Genomic DNA, 22,150 nt, shown 5'->3' on the forward strand with positions numbered 1-22,150 from the left:
GCTATCATACTTTTCCTGGGATGACTAGTGGAAGTCCTCCCCATAAAGTTTATGAACACTCCAAGTAACTCCTTTAAATAAGATCTGGGAGTCATGCTAAGCTGAGGCTTATTCACAACAGGTAAAAATGCAAAACCCTGATGCTGCAAGCTATCTATTGTTCCTGAAGAAACAATGAGGTATTCCATGCAGTTTATCTGCTATCCATAAGAATTTCAAGCTGGCTCCTAAGTGTTTGATTACTCCTTAAAAACTTATGTTTTCCCTGGTTGTTAATCAGTTTCTTGAGATGTTCTGAACCAGATAATCGCTTGTCAATAGAAAAGACAATTATTTACACAATTAAAAGAATGCTTTGAAGAATCTGAACTGATGGTTTTTAAAAGCTGTAAAATCAGCAAATGGGGTGCTTCAAGACAGAAATCTCTCTGACACCATCAGCTGTTGTTCTCGAGAAGCTGGAAGAAACGGATCTTCTCCCTTCAAGGATTATGCTAAGAACCTTACCTGTCAGCATGGGAACCTGAGTGTCTTGGACTGGTGAGACCCCAGCTCTTGCTTTTTTTCTCTCTTTCCCTTCTCTCTAGGCATAGATTTCTGAACCTGAATTGTATTAGTTAAACTTGAGCTGTTTCCCCATATACTTAATGAAACCAGGGTAGTATTGTAATGGTTTGTGTTTGTTTTTCCTTTGCATGTCTATTACTACTAGTAATGTAGCAAAAACCCCCAGTTTCTTTCTTTCCTTTTATTTCTTGCATTCCCTCCCCTTCCCCAACCATTTCTGAATTTTCTCTCCCTCTCTATTCCCTATAGATAAGTATAAGTGAGCTCAAACTTAGGATAAGCTTTAACATTTTTATTTTGGTAGCAGGTTTTTGGTTTTGGATATCCACTGTTTTATCTTGTATAATTATTGGGTCTGTATTAATTTTTACTGTTGTATATTGTATTATTATCATTTTTGGATTGGTTTTCATTGTTTCATATGGATATGGAGTGTATGGTTTAGGCCTGTGTTTGTAAGTGAACCGAAGTCATGTCAAGGTTCCATTTGATATGTCAAGCCTCTGTCTTCTGTCCCCTGCCTGGGCATCCCATGTTGCAACAATATGATTCATTGTACCCCTCCCATGTAAATTGGTTCCCCGATGAATGAGAATGATTGGGCATGATTGAAATACGATGGTAGCAGGCCTCTACTGAATGGCCTATAATGACTGGGCCATCACCTCCGCATTGATTCATCCAGGAACCATGGACCTCACCCAGGAACAGAGACAAGAACCCAGCATTTGAAAGACAAAAGACCCTGCAGAACCAGCAACTCTCACCATTACAGACACCCAAAACTTCACATCCCTGCATGAAGCACACATGCTCAGTATGCCAAGCGCTGACCCTTCCCTGGGTATGCCTCCTGTCACTAGAGTCACACAAGGTCTGCCCCTATAAAAAGGGGCAGTGAAAATAGACCCAGTGGGATGCCCTCTCCATCTGGACCAGCACCATGCCACACCACCCAGAGGCCCTGCCGGCAACCCCCCTCTGGACAACATCTACTGGACAAGGACCCCTTTCAAGCCTGGATAGGTAGATATTACCTGCACACCTCCTCCTACAATTTGGACAATTCTCTCTGTCTCTCTCTCGTCCTGGACTTCAGTGGACTTCAGCCCCTGCGCCAAGCCTCTCTAGCCCCTGCTGCCATTTTGTGTGTGTGGGTAGGTGCAAGGGAACCAATAAGACATTGTGTCACCATTTCCCTGTTCAATAGAACCACTGTCATTTGCAACCCCAAGTTGGGTCATGTTTTATTAAATCCCAGTCCCTTCCTTATCTTAAATTCCATCCTCATTCTCTCCCTCTCAGCTCTAGCCCCCACTCTTCTCCCCTAGTTTCCCGATCTCCTGTCAATTCCTACTGCCTTTTCCCTGTGAATTTATGCTGCCTTTCTCTTCTTTCCTGCTGCCCCTGCTGCCTTTCAGTCTCTCCTGCTGCTTTTCCTGTGATTTGCTGCTGTTTTCAGTCTCCCCCACACCCTGCAGCTTTCCAGCTCCTCGTGGCTGTCCTGCCATTTTCTCCAGCAGCTGGAGCCTTTCTCCAGCTCCCAGCACCTACTGCCACTCCCTGCAGCTTCTCTAGTTGCTCCGTAGCCATCCTCTGGCTCCCCACATCCAGAGCCCCTCTTTAACACCCACACTTTCCCTTAGTCCCATTTTTCCTCTCCCCACGTACCTTTTCAGCTCCCCACTAGCTCTGGCTCCAGTCCCAGCCTCTGTGCTGGCATCACTTCCCTGTTCTGCAGGCTTTGGGCATTGTCTTTTAATCAATTCAGATCAATTAACCTAAAGTTACCCCCAGGCCTCAGTTCTTCAGCCCAAGCCCCTCTAGTCTACTGGTTCTAATCCTGGTCCTGGTAACTTTAACTCCCTACACTTCTACTTTCTTATCTTAACCTTTCTCCAGGTATCCCAAGTACACCAAGCACATACATACATACACATCACAACACCCAACTTAGGAACTTACCTATGTGTAGGTGGGAGGTATGTGTGTAAATTAGTAAATACACACACACACACACACACACACACACACACACACATATATAGATAGATAGATATCATTGTGTATGTGTGTGATATATGAATAAGTAATCCACATATGTATATTGGATGTGCAAGTGTTGGTAACTGGTAACTGATTGTGTCTAAATTTGGTGTGTGTAGCATGTATGGGCTTAAACTGGTGATAGGTGTGCATGAACCTAAACTGGTTATTTTGAATGTGTGTGTATCTGAGTTGCTAGTGTGAGTGCATGTGTGTGTGTGTGTGTGTGTGTGTATGTGTGTGTGGCATTGTGTGTATGATATACGAATTAGTGATCTGTGTCTAACTTCTGGGATGTATAGTGTATGTGCTTGAATTGGTGATAGGTATGCATATGCCTAGGCTGGTTTGGATGTGTACGTACCTGAGCTAACAGTGTGCATGTGTATGCACCTAATTGATTTGTGTGTTTGTATATGTGCAATTGTACACCATGCCCTCCTATCTCACAGTGCAATATTGAGATCCTGAGCATTGGCCTGACCCCTCAGGGCAACAGTATGTCTCGATAAAGATATTGACAATTGCCTGAAGGTTTGCTTCCAAGTGAGCATACGGTACACAAATGTCAGTGTACTGCAGCTTGATGATTAAGGTTATGGTGATCTTGGTTTTGGCTTGAAGATGGCTGAGATTAAACAGTTTACCATCCATTTTGTAGTTTAGCTCCACTCTGACTGGAACTTTGTGGTGGTCAGATGTAGCACTGAAGTAAGGAATATGGAGAAGAGTGCTGGGGTGATGATACAGTCTTGCTTAACTCCCATTTTAACCTCAAAGTTATCTGTGATAGATTTCTTACTTACAATCACCGTTCACATACCATCATGGATCAGGTAAAAATGTTGATGAATTTCAGTGGTTATCTGTACTTCAAAAGGATCCTCCATAGCACTTCTCAGTTGACAGAGTCAAAGGTTTTCATGAGGTTGAAGAAGGCCACATAGAAAGGATTATGCTGTTTTTGGCATTTTTCCTACAGCTGCCAAGCTGCGAATATCATGTCAGTTGTGCCAATTGATAACCTGAACCCACACTAAGATTCTGGGAGAAGCTCTTTAGCACGTGGAAAGTAACAGTCCGGGCTACTGACTGTCTTTAACCATTTTCCCAGAGGGCCTAGGAATACATCACATTGACACAGATATAATATACATTGGGCATTACTACATGAGATGCTTAATGCACAGTAGCCTAATAACACTGTACAGTAGTGTGCCAGACAAAAACTGCTAATACACTACAGTTCAGTAATATTAGGCCATCACACAGTAAGAGTCACAAAAAAACTGTGTGCTGGCAGTACTGTGCAGTAACTGTAGTTACTATGCATTTAGTTAGTAATTCATTAAGCAAATACTAAATTAAATGCACAGTAACTATTGCAATAACCTATAGTGATTGCTACAAGGTGATTGCTATAACCAGCGATCACCCTAAACACACCAAGAAAGCTGTGATATACAGCCAGGCCCTCAGATACCACCGAATTTGCAGAGGAGAACACCCGGGATTGCCACTTTTCAAATCTTAAAAAGGCTTTCACTCAACAAGGAAATTCCTCCAGAGAGATAGATCACACATTTGAAAGGCCAGCTGGATACCATGTGAAGAATTGCTGCAGTACAGAAGGAAACACCCCATGAATCGCACACCACTGGTTATGACATATCACCCTCCCTTGAGCCTGTATGGAAAATCCTCAAACAATTTGCAACCCATACTAGAAGGAGACCCCATTCCTAAAGAGAACTTCTCAGAACTACCCATCCTGGCCTTCAAAAAAGCACCAAACCTTGCTAACCTCATCACCAGAAGCAAACTTCCTACAGCTCCAAGCATTGGATCCAGACCATGTCATGATAAGAAATGCAAAACCTGACAACACATTTCCACCATCCCCCTCAATTACTACACCCCACAACAGAGCCATCAGCATTCCTGGATCTTACAGCTGAACCTTCAGAAATGTAATATTTCTCATCCAATGCACCAAATGTCCTGATGGAAAATATGTAGGAGAGACTGAACAACAACTGCACATCAGAATGAACACACACTGGAAAACTGTTAAAGACAAAAATACCCAACTATTGGTGAGGGCACATTTCTCACAGGAAAACCACTCTCTCTCCAATCTCTCAGTTCTGACCTTTAAAGGGAATTTACAAAACACTTTTCACAGATGAACCTATGAACTTCACTTAATCAACCTCCTGGATATAAGAAATCATGGACTAAATATAGAAATTAGATTTATGACACATTATAACCTGCCTGACATGTGACTCCCCAGGTACCTCTCCACTATTTATCTGCTACATTCTGTTAGCGTGACAGTATTTGGAACTTGGGGAGCACTGGATTTGCAGCTGAATAAAGGCTTTTATTCTACGTGTCAGCAAAGCTGCTGACCACAAGGCAGGATGATATATTAAAAGTAACATTGCAAACACTTAGGCAAGCAGTTTTCTTAACAGTGTTGTAGTATTGTAAAGTATAGAGCCCATTGTGTAAGAAGAACAAGATGCAGCCCACTAGGTATTGTCAGGAGATAAAGCAGAAGTATGACTTTGGAGATGAAGGAGGAGTCAGCAAGAAATCAGAAAGAACCAGCAAGTGACCGGAGGATGGAAAAGTCAAAGTCTTAGGCATGTGCTTTTAGCAGAAAGGCATGTAAATGAGTGGAATGCATAGGCAATTCCATGTTAATGAAGTAAACAGTAAACAGAGGTGGAGCTTAAAAGAGGAAGAGAGATGAGAACAAAGAGGGGCAAAGGTGGAGTAAATGTTAATGAGCATGAACCAAGCATAAAATGTAAAAAAACCTAATGTTCACTGTGACTCTCCTGGTTTCACAGGCTGTGTGTCTGTGAGGGAGGTAATCCAAAGCTGTCTGCATTTTGAATAAAGCTGTTGTGAGCAACGTACACTGGTGTTTGCTTCCTGTTTCTCTGGCTAATGAGTAACAGGATCCATGAGCAATTGGATCGTCGTCTCCCTAGTTGTTGGGAGCTGCATGGAGTTGGGGTCTAACACATTCATTCCCCTTCCTCACCCGCCCCCAGCCTGTTTCTTACCCACTGACTCTTCAATTTACGTCTTCACTGGCTGGCTTTTTTGCATGCATACAAACCTCTGACTTCTTTACTATTCATTCCATCCAGGAGGATCACACACCAACTGCATATGCTTCCTCAGCCTGACAAAGGGTTTTTAAACCCAAAGGCTTGCTAATAATTTTTTTTCAACTATTGAACTAATAAAGGATAGCACATTTACCCAAAGGAAGTTGTCTGCCAGTTACTATTGTTATTAATGAACATGTAGATGTGCCCATTGGGATCTAAAACCAATGTAAATTACACCAGGACCCAGAGTAGACTGCTCACCAATCTTCTCCGGGGAATTTCTAAAGTAGCCCTAATATAGATATTGCCTTCAAGTTGCAAGGAACAAGCAGTAGCCTTTGTATATCAAGTATATGGCTATGTGCATAGTTGAAGACACATATCTTTATGGAGTTGTGTTATTACTTGTCGTGTCCCTTCAGAATTACTGTACACTGGATTCTATTGCCTATGTGCCTTGTTTCTGCACCTTTTTTTTACATTCGTGGAAAGGCAGTTGCACTGGCATAGTCATGTCTTATGTATAGGCTCTAATACTTAAATTACTGTTTTACGTAAGCAGTTTGACCAAGTGCTCACTGGGTTGCATATTAATAGATAATCAAAGATTAATAATAAAAATACATTTGATAAAATCTGGCATGTTGGTCATACCCATTGCCTCTCTAAATATCTGATGGAAAAATCAGCTGAAAGCAAGAAAACATCAGTATTTCCTTTATTACCCCTTCTATGAACTAAATATTTATTAACATTTTTACATTAAGGAATTCAGAATTTATTTTTTATGCTCCAAGAGTTTTGCTTGGAGTTGCTCACCACTACATAACTTCAGTGTGGTCTTCTTTTACTTTTCACTGCAACAGTGCTGTTTATACAGACCCTAATAGAAAATATGAAGTAATACCTGAGGGCAACTCCATATGCTTTTGAATATTGCAGTAGAGGTCACGTATACCTATTTCTCAAGTCCAACATGCAAGCACCATTGTTTAAATAATAACTTTTTGGCCCCACAGCATTACTTCTCTAGGCACTTGTATAGAAGAATAGAAGCCCCTATTTATCTGCCATATGAGCATGAAAATACTTTCCTCATGAAGTTTGTTTCAGAATAAAAAATTATGCACTGAACCACTGAATTGTTGCACTATATCACCCACAACTTGTGTGTAGAGCTTGAACATTTAAGGAGAGCAATGTGTGGAGCAGAGCAATAACCTTGGCATGAGGGAACAGCAAAGCTTTGGGTGTAGGCTTTGCTACCCCACCCTTGGCATTTGACTGGCATAGCGGATATATCCCCTGAACCCCAACCCTGGTAAGATTCCCTTCTCAGATGACTGGGCAAGGTGGTAGCTCCTCAGTTTGGTTTGCCAATGATTTTGATTGTGACTGTTATCTGGTCTGAGCTAACTGTGACTGTGATCTGCTTGAGATATAGTTAAGGGTTAATAGTTATGTTTTCCTTAAGGTATATGCTTGTTCCCTGTTCCCTCGTAATAAACTGTTTTAGTTTAACGTTTGCTCATGAGTGAGGCAGTTTGTTTGCATTAGAACACCCAGTTAAAATTGATAGTCTCAGGTTCCTGGGTGGAGCTAGAGCTAAATACAGAAGTGGTGTAAACCCCCCTAAAAGTGAACCCCCTTTTTAGACATCTAGCACCTGGCATAAAGGTTAGAATGGTTCACAAAAGATTTGTTATATTTTTGCTGTGTAGTAGCAGCAAAAATGTTGCCTGATCTGGGCATGTAGGACTGTGGTGGTATGGTGCAGGGCCCAATACTGGCATTAAGTATTAGTGAGTTTTGGGGGAAAAAACATTTAAATGGAAAACAAACAAAAAACCACATCTTATTCCAGCTGGTCAGCAAATGAGAGAGAAAGAGAGAGAGAGAGAGAGAGAGAGAACAGGGAGTAGCGCATCCTTCAGAGAAAATTCTTCCAGATTGTCTATGAGTGATACAGCTCCACAACGAAACCCTTCATTATCTAACACCCATAACCTATACTTTGTTGAATGTAAACCACCATATATACACAAAGCTGTTCTTCTTGGTGTATGTTTACTATGTTCCACTGCTGTTTCTATGTTCAAATTCAATAAATTATACCCATGGTTGTGGTTAAATAATTTTTTTTTGTGTTAGACTATTTAAGGGACTGATTTAAGGAGACCAGGTTGACAGCCAACAGCTACCAAACATTTTAATGTTGTTCCTCTTAACCTCCACCTTAATGGAGAATGTCATATTCAAGGGGAAACTTTGTGTTGTATTTGTTTTTCATCCCATTATGTTAATTATGAGTTTCAGGGTTTTAATAAACAGGTCAAGGTCTACTTACTGGCTTTATGTATTTTTTTTAAACACTTAGTATTTGTAAACCTTAATTTTTTTCTCCATAGCAGTTCAAATGTGGGGCTCTTGGAACCAGCCCAGACATCTAAAAAGTCTTTAGATAGTTTGGGAGCCTTATCTCAATTTAAATGTGCATCTGGAATTAGCAACCAACTTATGGGACACAGTAATTTATTTATTTCATGTTGCTTCCATTAATTTCACCCCTCCAAAAAAACAAACAAACAAACAAAACTGAGCAATTTGGTGCATTGTTGAGATGCACTTCAAGTTTTCCTCACTTATTTCCAGCAGCAGTTGGTACTGTTCCCTCTCTTTTTTGATGAAACAATCACTGGTTTCATCTGTCCTGCAATCAGAAAGCAATGGCTGTGCTATAATCAGTTACATACATAAGAAAAGGAACAGCTGAAATAGGCCCAACCTGGAGCATTTGGATTCAGGTTCTGATCTGAACACTTGCAAAAGGTACAACTATCTTCTAATGAAAATTAGATAGATGGTAGGCTGAAGGAAATCAACAATACCTGTTATTCCCTTGATAAATTTGGCTTAGAGGCTTAAGAACATGCTTCAGAAATCAGACCAATTTTCTGACTTTCTTGTTTTGTAGGTGTTGATGAATTCTGTTTTGGTGCTTTTGTATCTCATCATCCATTTTACCTCACTTTAAGGCATCCCATGTGCCTTATGCTATTGAATGTTTTAATTTATGACTTGAAGGATGGAATATAGAGAGTGCTAAATTTGTTTGCAGGTGACACAAAACAGGGAGGGGTTGTATAGTCTTAGGAGAAGAAGGTAAAAATGAATTGGACCTTCATACTGGAGAAAATCTTCATATTGGAAAATATCTTATTTAAAAGAAAAAGAGACAAACAGACAAAGCATGTTTTATTCCAGTGGGTCAGAAGAGGACCCACACTGTAGCAACCTCATGTCGCAGCAACCCCAGTCACCATCTACACATGTGTTCAACTGTAGGATAGTACTATTCTATAGAGGAGCTAATCAATTTTTTGTGCCCTAGTGTGGGTGGACATATATATGGTGATGCTTTACTGCGGAGCTAATTAGTCAGCTCTGCAGTAAAGCACACATGCAGATGCACCTAGAAAAAATAGCAGTAGGCTCCACCTGGAGCCTTGGCTGCTTCAGGATTTATTGCAGCAGGCATTGGAGAAAAAGTGGTCTGAATCCAGGAACCTCAATCATAGCACATCTTTTGCCAGAGAATCTGCTTTGAAATTTGAAACACTGAAATATATGCTTACTGAAATAATTATTGTTTTAGTAAAAAATAATTTAATTAAAGTAGGAATGCACCTTAATTGCTTCAAATTTCAGGCCAGATTTCTCTGGTGGGAAGCCCTTGGCTGGGTGGCCAGGTGAATTTTGTAGTACTAATTGCTTTTTTAAAAGCAGGTTCATGGTACATTTTTCATTCACCTCTTATATATGAGAACAATACCTGGTACAATAAGCCTGTGATAACTCGTGAAGTCTGTTAGGCACTTATGTATTACAGTAATCTTAATAAGTGAGAACAAAGTATGACTTGCCCTATTTTGTACTTGCTAATTAACATGGGTGACTGGTGCCACCTTAGTCAGGTAGGAAATATGCCCCCCAGGGACCAGTCAGTGACTGGGGGGGGTGGGGGTCCCCCATGGCCAATTGTGAGATGGCCAATCACATGACGGCCGAACCCTGTGGCTGCTTCTGGAAGTGGCTGTGGCTACTTCTGGTAGCACCGTGGCACTCCACTCCCTGGCCGGAGATTGCAGAGAGGACACTGGTGCTCCTGCCTGTCCCCCCTGCCCGTCACCTAAGTGGCAAGCACAGCCAACCAAGGGGTGCACCATCACTCTCAGGGGGTGCACATGCACCCCCATGCACCCACTAACCATCGCCACTGTTAATTAAAGTACACAAGTATCTCAAAAGATGATTGAGCTGAAATAATGGCTAAGTACAGACAGTCAAAAAGCCCAAGGCTTAATTGATTCAATTTTTGCAGGTTAGTTTAAGCTGCATTGATTGAGCCAGTAAGCTAGTAAACAGAAATTTAGTTTTGAGTCTCAAAATGCAGCCACATGCCTGGCCACAAGCTGTGGGGATGCCAGAGCATACCTTCCTGCTTGGCTGGAGCAGACAGCTAGGTCAAGACTAGCTTATCCACCCTGCAAGAGGGGGCTTGCAGGGGAAGTGCAAAGCATCCTGGAATACTAGGAGACTGTGAGCTGACTTGAATCTGGAGTGGACCTGAGACAGAAGTTCAATAAACCAATTTAACCTAAATCAGTTCAGTCTGATACTACATCCATCCAGGTTTACCTTAAAGCAGTTTTGACCATTTTGAAAGCAATTTATGTGCATTGAACATCTTCTGTTATAGATTTGAACCAGTTTCTTATCACTTATACCAGTTTATGTGTAATTTCTGTCTCTAGCCAATGTGAATGTACAGCTAGTCAAAGATAATTTGTTGAAAATTAATTTTCTTGAGTGAAATTTCAAAAAGCTAAAGCCAAAAAGGAGCTTAGGCACCACAAGACTGATTATTAAAACACCACATTTTTAGATATCTGGATTCTCAAGGAATCCAGAACCATGTTAGGCATGTAGGCTTCCTATATGGTAGAAAGAGAGTAAGATTATATTTATCATGTCTCTATATTATGCCTGGGAGCTTCACTGTGAAACATGCTGTGGTCATTCCCTCCTGCTCTACATATACAAATCCCCCAACATGCCATATTGGCTGCCATAGGCAATGGGGGGGATGGGGGGGCATGTGCCCCACGCTGGTGCCCCCCTTGTCAGTGAGTACTCTGGCTTGTAGGGGGGAACAGAGAGTTCCAGTGCCTTCCCGATATTGGCTCTGCCAGCTGACTCCTGGGGGACCCCCCTCCTGGTTGTGCCCTGCTGGTGTCCCTCCAGACTCGGGAGGCACCAGTCACCCATGTTGACTGGCTTAGAATGGCACTGAATGCTGCTCTTAGGGTCTTTGTTTCACATATAGTTCTTGACATGTGTTTTAGAGATGATCTAAGGGGGCTATTTGGCTTAATTTCTGGCATTTGTAGTGTGTAGAGTGTGACTGAGTAGGTGGCACATGCTTAATGGCAACTCTTTTGGGTGTTGTAAGCAGATGGTGTAGGTGTGCCTATAAGTATCTCAGAAAGGGATTTAAAACATCCAGCAACATGGGAAAATAACCAATAATAAAGGCTGAGGCCAGAATTGTATTTTTTCTCTCTGGCTGAGTTTCCTTAGCCTTGTTGGGAGGTATATCTGTTCACTTAGGATCCAAAACCCTCTCCTGAAGGTATGAACCTATGGATTTGGGGTATCATTCTTCCTTTAAAATACAAATATGCGAGAGGATGGAGTACCACCAGTTCTTGTCCTTCCTGTGCTTGAGGGGTTCAAATTAATTTTTTTTTACTACCAGAGGACTGCCCTAATTACCAAGCTATAGGTTATTCTGGGTGGGGATGGCTGTGCCCATATGCAAAAAATTATTTTGTCCATAACTGTCGTGGGTATGACTAAAAGGAGGGTTGAGGTGCAATAATCAACTAGGTGCCATCTGCAAGGCATGGGACATGGTGTAGCAATAGTACGGAGCTGCATATGATGCCCCCTGACATCAGGGCATTAAAATGGGCAGCCTCCCGCATTTTACACCAGTTTGAGAAACAGCAGGTCATGGCAGGAGAGACTGGATGGTCTGCCCTACTTAGAGAAGTAGATGGGCCAACATGAGGCCCAGCCCCAAGATGGCCCCCTGCTCCTCTCTTATTTGTCAGTTTAGGTTTCTATGGTGCTTCTGGGAAAGATGAAGGGATACAATATTTAGTCCATTATGCCATTTCTCAATACAACAGGTTCTAAACTAGCACTACTGAATGCTCCATTTACTTCTACAGGAACAGATCATGCCATGGAGACAGCCTTCAGTAAAGAATGGTACTAACCTGCCCTACTCTGAGATAACTTCTAATGGATAGTCTGCTGGATCTGTCCTGTGCAACTGTTATACAATGTAGGCTGACTTGGCTGACCCATGGGAATTTCAGGCTTTATCTTTCACTCTGTTTCCTGTTTCCTTTGGAGTAGTATGGATTTTGAGGAAAATAGATAAAATCAGTCCCAACATTTCTCTGAAGGATAAACAGAGGAAAAATAAAAAATATACCCAAATTAATAAGGAAGGGAATTACTGCTTGTCAGCTGCTTTGCATATGCACTCCAATCCTCCTGTGGTACGTAGAAGTTAAATTCCACCTCTCTAATATACCTGTTTCAATCAGTGCCCCAGGTTTAACTTCCACTTACCACAGGATGGGCACAGACATAATAGTTACTCCAGAAGCACTGATGTGTAGGAAATTCTCTAAACCTGCCTTTCAAATCAAAATTACTTGTTCCTTTCTCCATACCCAGAGGCTGCGCCTACACAAGATGCTGAGCAGTCATTACTGCACTTCATTTAGTACTTCAGAGTCTTGCAGCCAGAGTGTACAAAGAGTCATTGTATTTTATTTTATCACATGCTTATGCTGTCCTCAACACTGGTATCTGAGCACCTTCTAACCACTGCATTAAGAAACATGACTTTCACCTTTCTGTATTTTTTTGATTTCCTGACCCTTTATGCATTACTCTAGAAAATACAAAATTAAAGGAGTGTGGCTTACCCTTGGAACAAAAGGTAAGGATACATCAGGTGATCTGTAGTTCCTCTGTCTGGAAGCCTATGAGAAGTAGTCTGAGAAAGCTGTGTCTTATCCATCTTGAAGGTATGGGAGGGAAGCATTTCTATTGTAGGGGTAAATGCAGCAGGGGTGTGCCAGTATGGCTGCACTCACCCCCCTGTTTTGTTGCCATTGTCTCTGGCTGAACCCAATGCCCAGCACAGCCTCTCCCTGCAACTGGAACCCTTGGGCTAGTGGGGCACACAGTGGGTATGGCCAGGAAGAAGGCACAGGAAGGGGAACCTTCCTACTGCCACCACTAACCTCCCTCTCATTCAATGCTTTCAGCAACTCTCCACACAGAGAATTACAATTGGCTTATGTTAATACAATGCTACAGGTTTAAAAAAAATATGGGAACAATGTGAATGTCACAGTCGGAGCATTTATGGCAATCTCTATGCTGAAAGGCTTGGACAGTGAAGGAGGTTTGTTTGATAATGTACAGAACTATCTATCCAAAAACATAAAATGGGAAGAGCAAAGTCAATTTATGTTGTAAAGAAACCATTCCAATCATAGTACTCCCCTAAGTCCCCTTGATTTTTTTACTGCCTGCCCCTCAATTCATTTCCTTTCTCTTTTCTTTTTGAAAATATAGCAAACGGCCAGAGTCAACTGATCTTATGTTAGGTGGTAACTTACTCCACAATAGTTTCACTTGACCCATCTTCCCTGCTTACAGCACATGGGCAACTGAATCTGGACAAAATGAGGTGCCTTATTCAGACAAAATGTTACATGGTCATTGTATAAAGCTGTGAAGCTAATTTCTGCACCTGGCTGTGCTATTTGGCAGAATTCAGTTGTAAAATGAATTTTTTGCTGGTGCATCTGCCATTGAGCCAAGAGGAGACAGTTTTCAATGTAGCAACCCAGTCCACCCCTGCTGAACACAAATTCTGACTGAAGCAAACCCAGCATTTTGTGTGTCTCAGCTTTAGAATCCAATTCTTTTGCTACAGTAATAATGACAGATTATCCCCGTAACCTTATCCCTGGATGCTCTGCACAGAGAGAATCCTGCCATTATAATTAAAATTGATCCACACCCTGGTTCTTTTGCATGCCTATGCTCATTCCCATCTGTTGGGGGGAAGGGGATAATGCTCACTTACAAGGTGGTGTGCTAGTTTCAACAGGGCATTGAAGCCAACCAAAGATAAGCTTAGAGAGAAATCCTGCCGAACACAGCAAGTGCCATATTTTCTGCCAGTAGGACCTTCTGTTTGCAAATAATGCCAGCTCAGAGCAAAATGGTTCATTACATAGGATTGTATCTTAGTCACCTGTGGACATTATACAATGAAATAATGCCATTCTTCTGGCTCTGGTTTTCTTGTCAGTCTGAGCACTTGGAAGTCTACATTTAAGGGAACATTACTACTGTTTGGTATTATCTAGCTATTTTTGTTCTGCTCCCTGGTATATGGAAGTTTTTCCAAATGTTTTTAATCCAGTATTTTCTCAAAGATCTTTCTCAGTGAATCTTAGCATATGAACTGCAGAAGATTCATAATTTTGAATCCCTTAGTAAATCATAGTTGCATACTGCAAGTCTCATGTCTTTTGAAAAAAAGTCAGTAAGATCAAAGCACTGATCTTTCCCCTAATCTCAATGCCCCTAAAAAAATGAACTGTGTTATATGAATTACTCTTCATGCTAAAGGTATCTTTAAGGTGCAATGATCCATGTGGACCAGATGCCTCCTGGCCTTTATAAGAGTGCACAGTGGAAGCTGACAGGGTCAGATCTAGAATTTGGCAGAGATGATGCAGCACATCACCCAACAGACCATGGTGCCCCCACCATCAGACCTGCTCCATGCCACTGCTATCCTCAACTGACTTGGGTGCATGGAAGAGCAGAGAAGAGCAGCTCCTTTTACATCATTACAATTGTGATGAGAGGGTTCCTCCTTCCTGAACCGCTGCTCCCTGCTTGTCCTTCTCCTTAGGTGTCCCCACTGGCCAGGAGTAGATGTTGGAAGGAACTGGCGACCTCCAACTCCCACTATCACCATTGTCCCTGATCAAGCCCAATACATCACACAGCTTCTTTCTGCAGTCCAGCTGGAATGTGCCTGTGTCAGCTGAAGACAGCAACTGGGGAAGAGAACAAGGGGGCTTCTCCTCTTCCCAGGCAGTGGAGACCATGGGGAGGGGGGAGCAGGAAGCAGATGCAGGAAGAGGAAATCTGCCCACTACTACTGTGGTTCCTGGTTGAGCTTGGCACCCTGTACAGCCAGAGCCCATGCCAGGAGCATAGCAGGGGCAGCTCTGGGGAAAGTGGTGGAAGATTAGTCAATTTTATATAGTATGTTGTGAAGGATATCTGAAGATCTGTAAAAAAAACCCCCGCAAAAAACAGAACACTAAAATATAAAGAAAGTTATGTGACTTTTACTTAGATGGGTAGATTTCTGGGTGATTTAATGAACCAATCAGAGTCTGAGATTTGCAGATTTAAAAAGAGCAAAAGTTAAAAGCTTTTGTCCCTTAAGAACATCTACAGACACAGGAAATGTGTTTCATCTTTTTTCTTTGCATTTTCTTAAATAAATGTTGATTAGTTTAGGGGGGGAAAGTGGGATGGTGGGTGAGAACCTGCTGAGTTAGGGCTAGTATTTCTTTGTTGGAAGAACCCTGGGAAAAGTGCTGGATCCAAAATTCTTTCCAGGCTTCTTTCTTGCTCCCAGTAATTAATTACTAGCTGGTGCCTGTGGGAAATCACTACATTTTCAAATATTAGCCCAGATATTTGGATCAATGAGTAGAGGAACAGAGTAACTTATTTACTCCAATCCATGTCCTCCTGCTTCAGTTAGGAACTATGCAGGCTAATAGTATTGCTCCTGCCTGTTCACCAAGACCCAAGGTCTGGGTAGGTCATGTAACAGTGTAGAATGTATGTATAGGAGGGTGTGTCCTCTCATTTTTCTGTGCGAGCATTTACATCAAATCACATTAATTGGAACCATCCTTGCCACAAAACAAAGAAGGGATGCAGGAAACTAAAACTCAAGGTATGAAATAAAGGTTGTTTTTTTTTTTTAAGTACAGCCTGAATTTAAAAAAAAGAAGGAAAGCAGAAGTACATCTCACTTTGCTGCAATTAAGAAATATAAAGCTAATTTTGTAGATGAAATCAAACTAAATCAAGTATCAACAAAACCGTAAACTCAGCAATAGAATCATCAGCACCTGAAGGAATTTCTTTATTGTTTGAAAATAGTTAAGGGGAACTTTTTTTGCAAACACCACACTAAGCTGTAGAAATTCATTATAGGCAGATAATTAACAAAATCATCCAAGATAAATGTTTCCTTGGTTGTATGTAGAAGTATTTTATACTTACGTCAGGCCTGTCTAGTGTTAGACCCCAACTCCATGCGGTGCCCAGCGACTAGGGAGATGACGATCCAATTGCCAGAGCAAGCAGGGAGCAAAAAACAGCACACATTGCTCTCAACAGCTTTATTCCGAATGGAGGCAGCTTCAGACTAGCTCTCAAAAAACCAACAAACTGGGCAGCCAGAGTGAACAATAGTTTTTTCCACATTTATACACATTGGTTTATACTCATTAACATTTATTCCACCTCCATTTGCTTCATCTCCATTTGCTTCCATGCTTCATTAGCATGGAATTGCCTATGCATTTTATTCATTTACATGTCTTTTTGCTATAAGTGCATGTCTAAGATCTTGACTCCTTTTCTTTGGTCAATGGGTGGACTTTGACTAAAACTCGGAAGTTTCTGGAGGCTTCTTCACCAATCACTATTCACCTTTTTGCATATGTTCATCTCGGATTCTCTTACTAATTATGTGTTGTTTTTCACATTCCAGTCTGTTTTTCTGTCTCAGATTGTACCACCTTCCACATTCCTAAAGCTTCATGTCATTCACAGCATGCAGACTCACTTAAAAATGGTTGACATAGTTAAGATGGTTACTTAGCATAAGCAAATGGATGGCCTAGCTATCATTCTGCCTTGTGGTTAGCGGCTCTGCTAGGCCACAGGTTAAAGCCTTGCATTCAGCTGCAAATCCAGTGTTCCCGAAGATCCAAATATTGTCACCCTAACATCTAGTACCCTGTGTGAGTTAATTTTATGATGGTTAAATAGTAACTGAACTGGATTTTTCAGCATATTATGAGTTTGTGGCCACAACATATGACTTGCAGTTATATAAGTACACTTTTGCAATTACAGAGAAGGGATAAACAGATTTTCAAAAAATATTGGGTAGAATGCTATTCTCCTTTATATATCTAAATGGCAGTCTTATAGACACCTACTTGGCTGGTTTTGGCCTTAGCTTTATGCTGTAGTCTAAAGCTAAAGACTAAAGTGCATGTGCATAGAGTGACCATATGCTACACAGTGGCCAGCTATATGCACATGTACCTGAGTGTAAGTGTTGGAAAAATGATAGAGAAGGCAGATCCTCCTATGTTTTACCCCAGCACCTAAGTGGTTGAAGCACTTGAACAAATCAGGCAAAAGAAGCTAGACATACAAACTAAAGACCCCTCTACTCAGAGGAGGTTTTATGCATCTATATCACTGATTTATATCTTCTACTTCTCCTGGCCTCATCTCTCTCTCCTTCTCAGGAGACTAACTTCAAAAGGAAGATTGTATTGGATATGAGCCTTGAAAGTGTATAACTTATTGCTTATACTCAGTCTTTGCACGTACATTTACTGGGTAATAGTTTTGCCAACTGTACTTAAAGTGCCAAAAATGCCATGTAATTGGCTTGCACCATTTAGACATACAAAGAAAAATAGAATTCCATTTAAAGTGTCTTTACTCTGTGCTGAATCCATGAATACAACATAAAAAAACCAATAAAATAAGTGGAGTGTCCTGGGGACAGAAAGAAAAGTGACCTGGGAACTGCACCCATGGGGCACAGCAAAGACGAGTACATAAAAAGAAATAAAAAAGGTCACTTACCTGCAGGGGACACAACACCAGAGGAGCAGAGGAGAGATCACATGTGGTTCACAAGTTGTATCTTTATTCAATTATAGCCAGTGGGTCACATAATAGGGAATCCCCAACTGGAAGGAATAAAAGGGGGCACTGGCGAAGAGGCTGGGGAAGTGAGAGAGGTGGTGGAGGCTCCTCACACTGGTAGCAGGCTGCGCCAGTGTGAGCAAAGGTAACCCAGACAGGGAGTAGCAGCAGAGGCTGCAGGGGATCCCTGCACTGGTGAAAACAAAGTCAAACCCCAGATGTTGGGGAGTGCTCAGGGTGATGTGCTCTGAACACTGTCAGGGAAACGTGGCATTGGAGGTGCCAGTCAATGGAGAGACAGAGATGGAGACCCAGGGAGAGAGGCTGTGACTGACCCTAGGGATACAGAAGCCCACCTGCTCAGTTGTTCCCAGGTATTGGGCCATGGAGATGGGCTGAGGATGAAAAGAGATGGGAGATGTTGAGGGAATGACATTGGGGAGTGCCTTGCCAGGTATAAGCAAGAGAGCTGAGGGGAATCGGCTAATACAACCCTGGATTTGCAGGGGTGGGGGGGTTCCTTTTCTTCTTTTTCCTTTTTTGTTGGTGCAAGGGCACCCGAACAGGCCTCAGGATCAAGGGCACCTGAACAGGCCTCAGGACCTGTCAGTATCAGGGGACTCTAGACACAGGTGCTCAGCTTATGTGCCATCCCACTCATGGGAAGTGAGGGGACAAAGCAGAGGGCCTCCAAGAGGTGATGAAACTCAGGAACACTCACACTGGAGGAACGGCTGCTTTAAGACCTGGCATCCCGTCAGAGGTTGGCATAAGATTGGGGTGTAGGGAAGGTGGAGCCCCATAAACATCCGGCTAGCAAAGTGACCACTTTTGAGGAGTCTCCAGAGGCTACCCCCTCCACTGGTGTTACATTCAAAGTTGTGGCAGGAAAGTTTGGGGGTGGCCTCCATGGCAACAAATACCTGCCTCAGGGGTTACACAAAGTTATCGAACACACCCTTTACTGACCGGGCTAAGGCAGCACGTGAACAGGCATTCGAAGCCAGGCAAGTGCATGGAGAAAAAGATGAGACTAATAATTATGGAACTGCAGTAATGAATCCATAATTAAGACAGCAGAAACCATGTCATTTTAACTTCTGCTGTTTCACCTCTCACAACTTTCCCATTAAAATTCTTTTGAGTCAGAAATTTTTTAATGACAGGTGACTGCTATTGGGAAATTTTCAGAAAAACTGGGCAGTCTACTTTTGAACCATGAAGCAACAAACTTTTCTAATATGTAAAGTGTTATGGCCTGTGTTTTTTTTCTGAGACCTTGAGTGTAGCTTGTTTCTAACACTTCAGAGTTGTGCACTTAATCTTTCTAAACAGGTAATATGGTTAGAAAGATATGGTGTAAAATGAGAGTGTTTTGCATGTATAAATGTGTTAAACTTATTTTAACCACATAGCGGTGGATATTATAATGTGCACCAAGTGTTGTAGAATGTCATAGCATACTCCAGGTGTAACTACAGTCTTAATATGTGTCAGTCCATCTGCCACTCTCTATTCCCACTTCTGGCTGTAAATGTGAAGGGGATCCTGACAATTTGTCAATCTTTCTAGACAGGATATAGTATAAAAGCTGAGGCTGGATTTTTTGTTTTTAAATGCTCAGAGCAATGTTCCTTCTAAGCTGTGTGCCATGCATGGCCACACAGATGCACTCATGCTGTGCCACCAGGAGCACCTACATGGCTATGTACACCACACAACTTAGAGGGAATGCTGACTCAGAGTGTACATAGCTTTTTTAACGTTGCGGATTCATAAATTGATGCTGGGATGAATATGAGTCATAGAAAATACTAGTTTGAGTTGCTGCTTTTAAAAAGTGATCTTCATGTAAAAAAGGCCTGAGTTGATCTGATGGTTAATCTCTTAATACTGGCCAGAAATTTTCTGATGAAGCCTTTTTGAGGTAAAAATATCCTAAATCATTGAAGCCAAAGTGATTAATAGGAACAAGTGATTTGATTTGGCTCCGAAGTAGGGAAAATATTGAAACTGTTAAATACATTTTCTAAATGAAAATTCTACCTTCCCAGTTTTAAGACCTTTAATTTTTGAAATTTAAACTAATTCTAAAGCACTGAGCTTCTGTCTCCCACTCCACTGTGCCCTGCTGCGCTGGGTCCCATCTGCTGGGCCACGGAGTCCCTGGGGAGAGAGCAGGGAGCCCAAGTCCACAGCGGCCAGTCCGCCTCTGCCCCATGCATAAATCTGGTGGGCACATGCCCTCCATGCCCTTTCTGGTAGTGTGTGCAGTGGTAGGGAGCCAGCCTCCCTTCCCCTGCCCCCCCAGATGAGCCACCCATGGTCCTGTGGTTGCACATTCTGGCCCCAGCCCCAGCCCTGCCCAACTCCCTCCCCCCCTCACTACTGGGGTCTCAACTCCTCCCTTACACCAGCCTGCAAGTTGGGGGGAACCCACTGTTTTCTGTGTTTTTTCTCCATTAAAAGAGAAAATTTGGCTTTTTTCCTTAAAAACAGAATATCCAGGTTTTACTGCATTTACCACTGCAAACAGAAAACTCAGATCCCCGATCATGAAAAATTTTATGTTCAGTTTTGACGGATATTTATATCTTGCATTGTTTCTCTCCTCTAACTGGCTATGTGATCAGTATTTCTGACACAAATACATCTCTAACCCCAAATTTAGTATTTGACTACTAGGAATTTTATTGCATGAAATTTTGAAACACTTTCTATGAACTTTCAAAAGCTGAAACATTAGCCAACTCAAGGAATATGAGTGTAGTTGAGATTTAAATTTGTCAAGGGTTTTGAATCCCTAACGAATGTTCCTCCCTCTTCTACTCTATCTCTATCCATCAATGCACCACATTGCTTTCCTGGATAGCTGTGGTTTCAGAACAAAAGGGCAATTTGAGGAGACAGTCCTTAGCTTCTTTTCTAAGGCTGCCATCAAAAATGCCAGGTAGTACCAAGTGTGTTGGTGAGGTTGTGTTACTGATCACAAAATAATAAATTCACCAAGGTTGCCACCTCTCATAACCAACAGCCATCGCATATTTTTGTGCATGACTAACTTGCATAGGATTTTAATGGGTGACATATCAGGTAAAAATGCTGTAGCCCATTTTTAGTTTTCAAGGTGGCCAGAAGCAAAGGAACAAGAATGAATCTTGATTGTGTTTGTCTTAGAGAAGGGTTCATTTCCAATTCTGGGCCTCAAAAGCAGGATATTTTTATTTCCTCCCCCCATATAAGTCTGAATTTTTTGTCCTTTTTCAGGGGCTGTGCTCTCTGGTCATGGCAATACCAGGTGCAGATCCAGAGGGGGTGCAGAGGCACAACTATAGTCATTTCTGACCACATAGTAGGAGCAGCAGTCTGTGACTTCTTTAAGTCCCAAAGAAGGTAAGCATTCCTTATAGCCCTTATCCTCTGTACTCAAAGTTACATGCCCTCCCATCCTCCCAAACCCACCTGTAAATGTCACTTGGCCCCCTGATCCCTTCAGTTCCTCCCACAGACACCGCCTGCCCCCTGATCCCACTCTGACTGCCTCATCTCTTCCTTAGAGCTTGCTTGTTCCCATCCAAGCAAGGAACACTGTAAGCAGGTGATGGGGTATAAAGACGAGTGAACCCTGGATATTATAATTTATGTTTATCAATCCAGTGATGATGTGGTCTGTGTTGAGAGGACACAACTGGCATCTGTGTCTATAGCAAGGCCCTATGGTTTTATAATCATTAGAGTTAGGTAGTCTATTGCTGAAGTGACATTGTTTGAGGTTGGGGGACTCCCTCTAACCCAGATCTAAATTCCCCCAGAGTCTATTTCTGCTCATATCCTTTTCACCTAACTTTATGGACATAGATAATGTCATAAAATGTCACCTGTTTTTTTTGAAAATTAACAAATCTGCACAGACATTAATACTGAATAATGCTCTTCTGCATTTTATGCAGCTAGGAAGTTTGTCTGATATAGTTCAAAACTTAGATACTATCATTATTGTAGGAAAAGAGGGAAATTCACAGATAGTTTTATTTTAGTTTAATCTTCTTTACCTGTGTTTTTCCATTTTACAATTGGATAATGCAGTTAAAAAAACTCCACTAAACTGTTTCACAGTTTCATAGTTGGTAGGGTCAGAAGGCACCTGAGCAGATCATCAAGTCTGACCTCCTGCCATGGCAGGAAAAAGTTCTGGGGTCAAATGACCCCAGCAAGATGTTCCTCTAGCCTCCTCTTAAAGACCCCCAGGG

The 22,150-nt window shown here is 42.0% G+C and overlaps 1 long non-coding RNA gene across 1 annotated transcript; it reads right to left on the bottom strand.

The window, feature by feature from the left end:
- Window positions 1-470: 470 nt before the first annotated feature.
- On the bottom strand, window positions 471-17,665 carry LOC109319262. Its single transcript, XR_002103444.1, has 4 exons — window positions 17,653-17,665; window positions 15,238-15,243; window positions 6,904-6,909; window positions 471-552 (listed from the first exon to the last, which is right to left on the bottom strand). It is a non-coding gene; the product is annotated as an uncharacterized LOC109319262 (long non-coding RNA).
- Window positions 17,666-22,150: the final 4,485 nt, after the last annotated feature.

Source organism: Crocodylus porosus, unplaced genomic scaffold, assembly GCF_001723895.1.
Source record: "Crocodylus porosus isolate Cpor-Errol unplaced genomic scaffold, CroPor_comp1, whole genome shotgun sequence".
Taxonomy (NCBI): Eukaryota; Metazoa; Chordata; order Crocodylia; family Crocodylidae; genus Crocodylus; species Crocodylus porosus.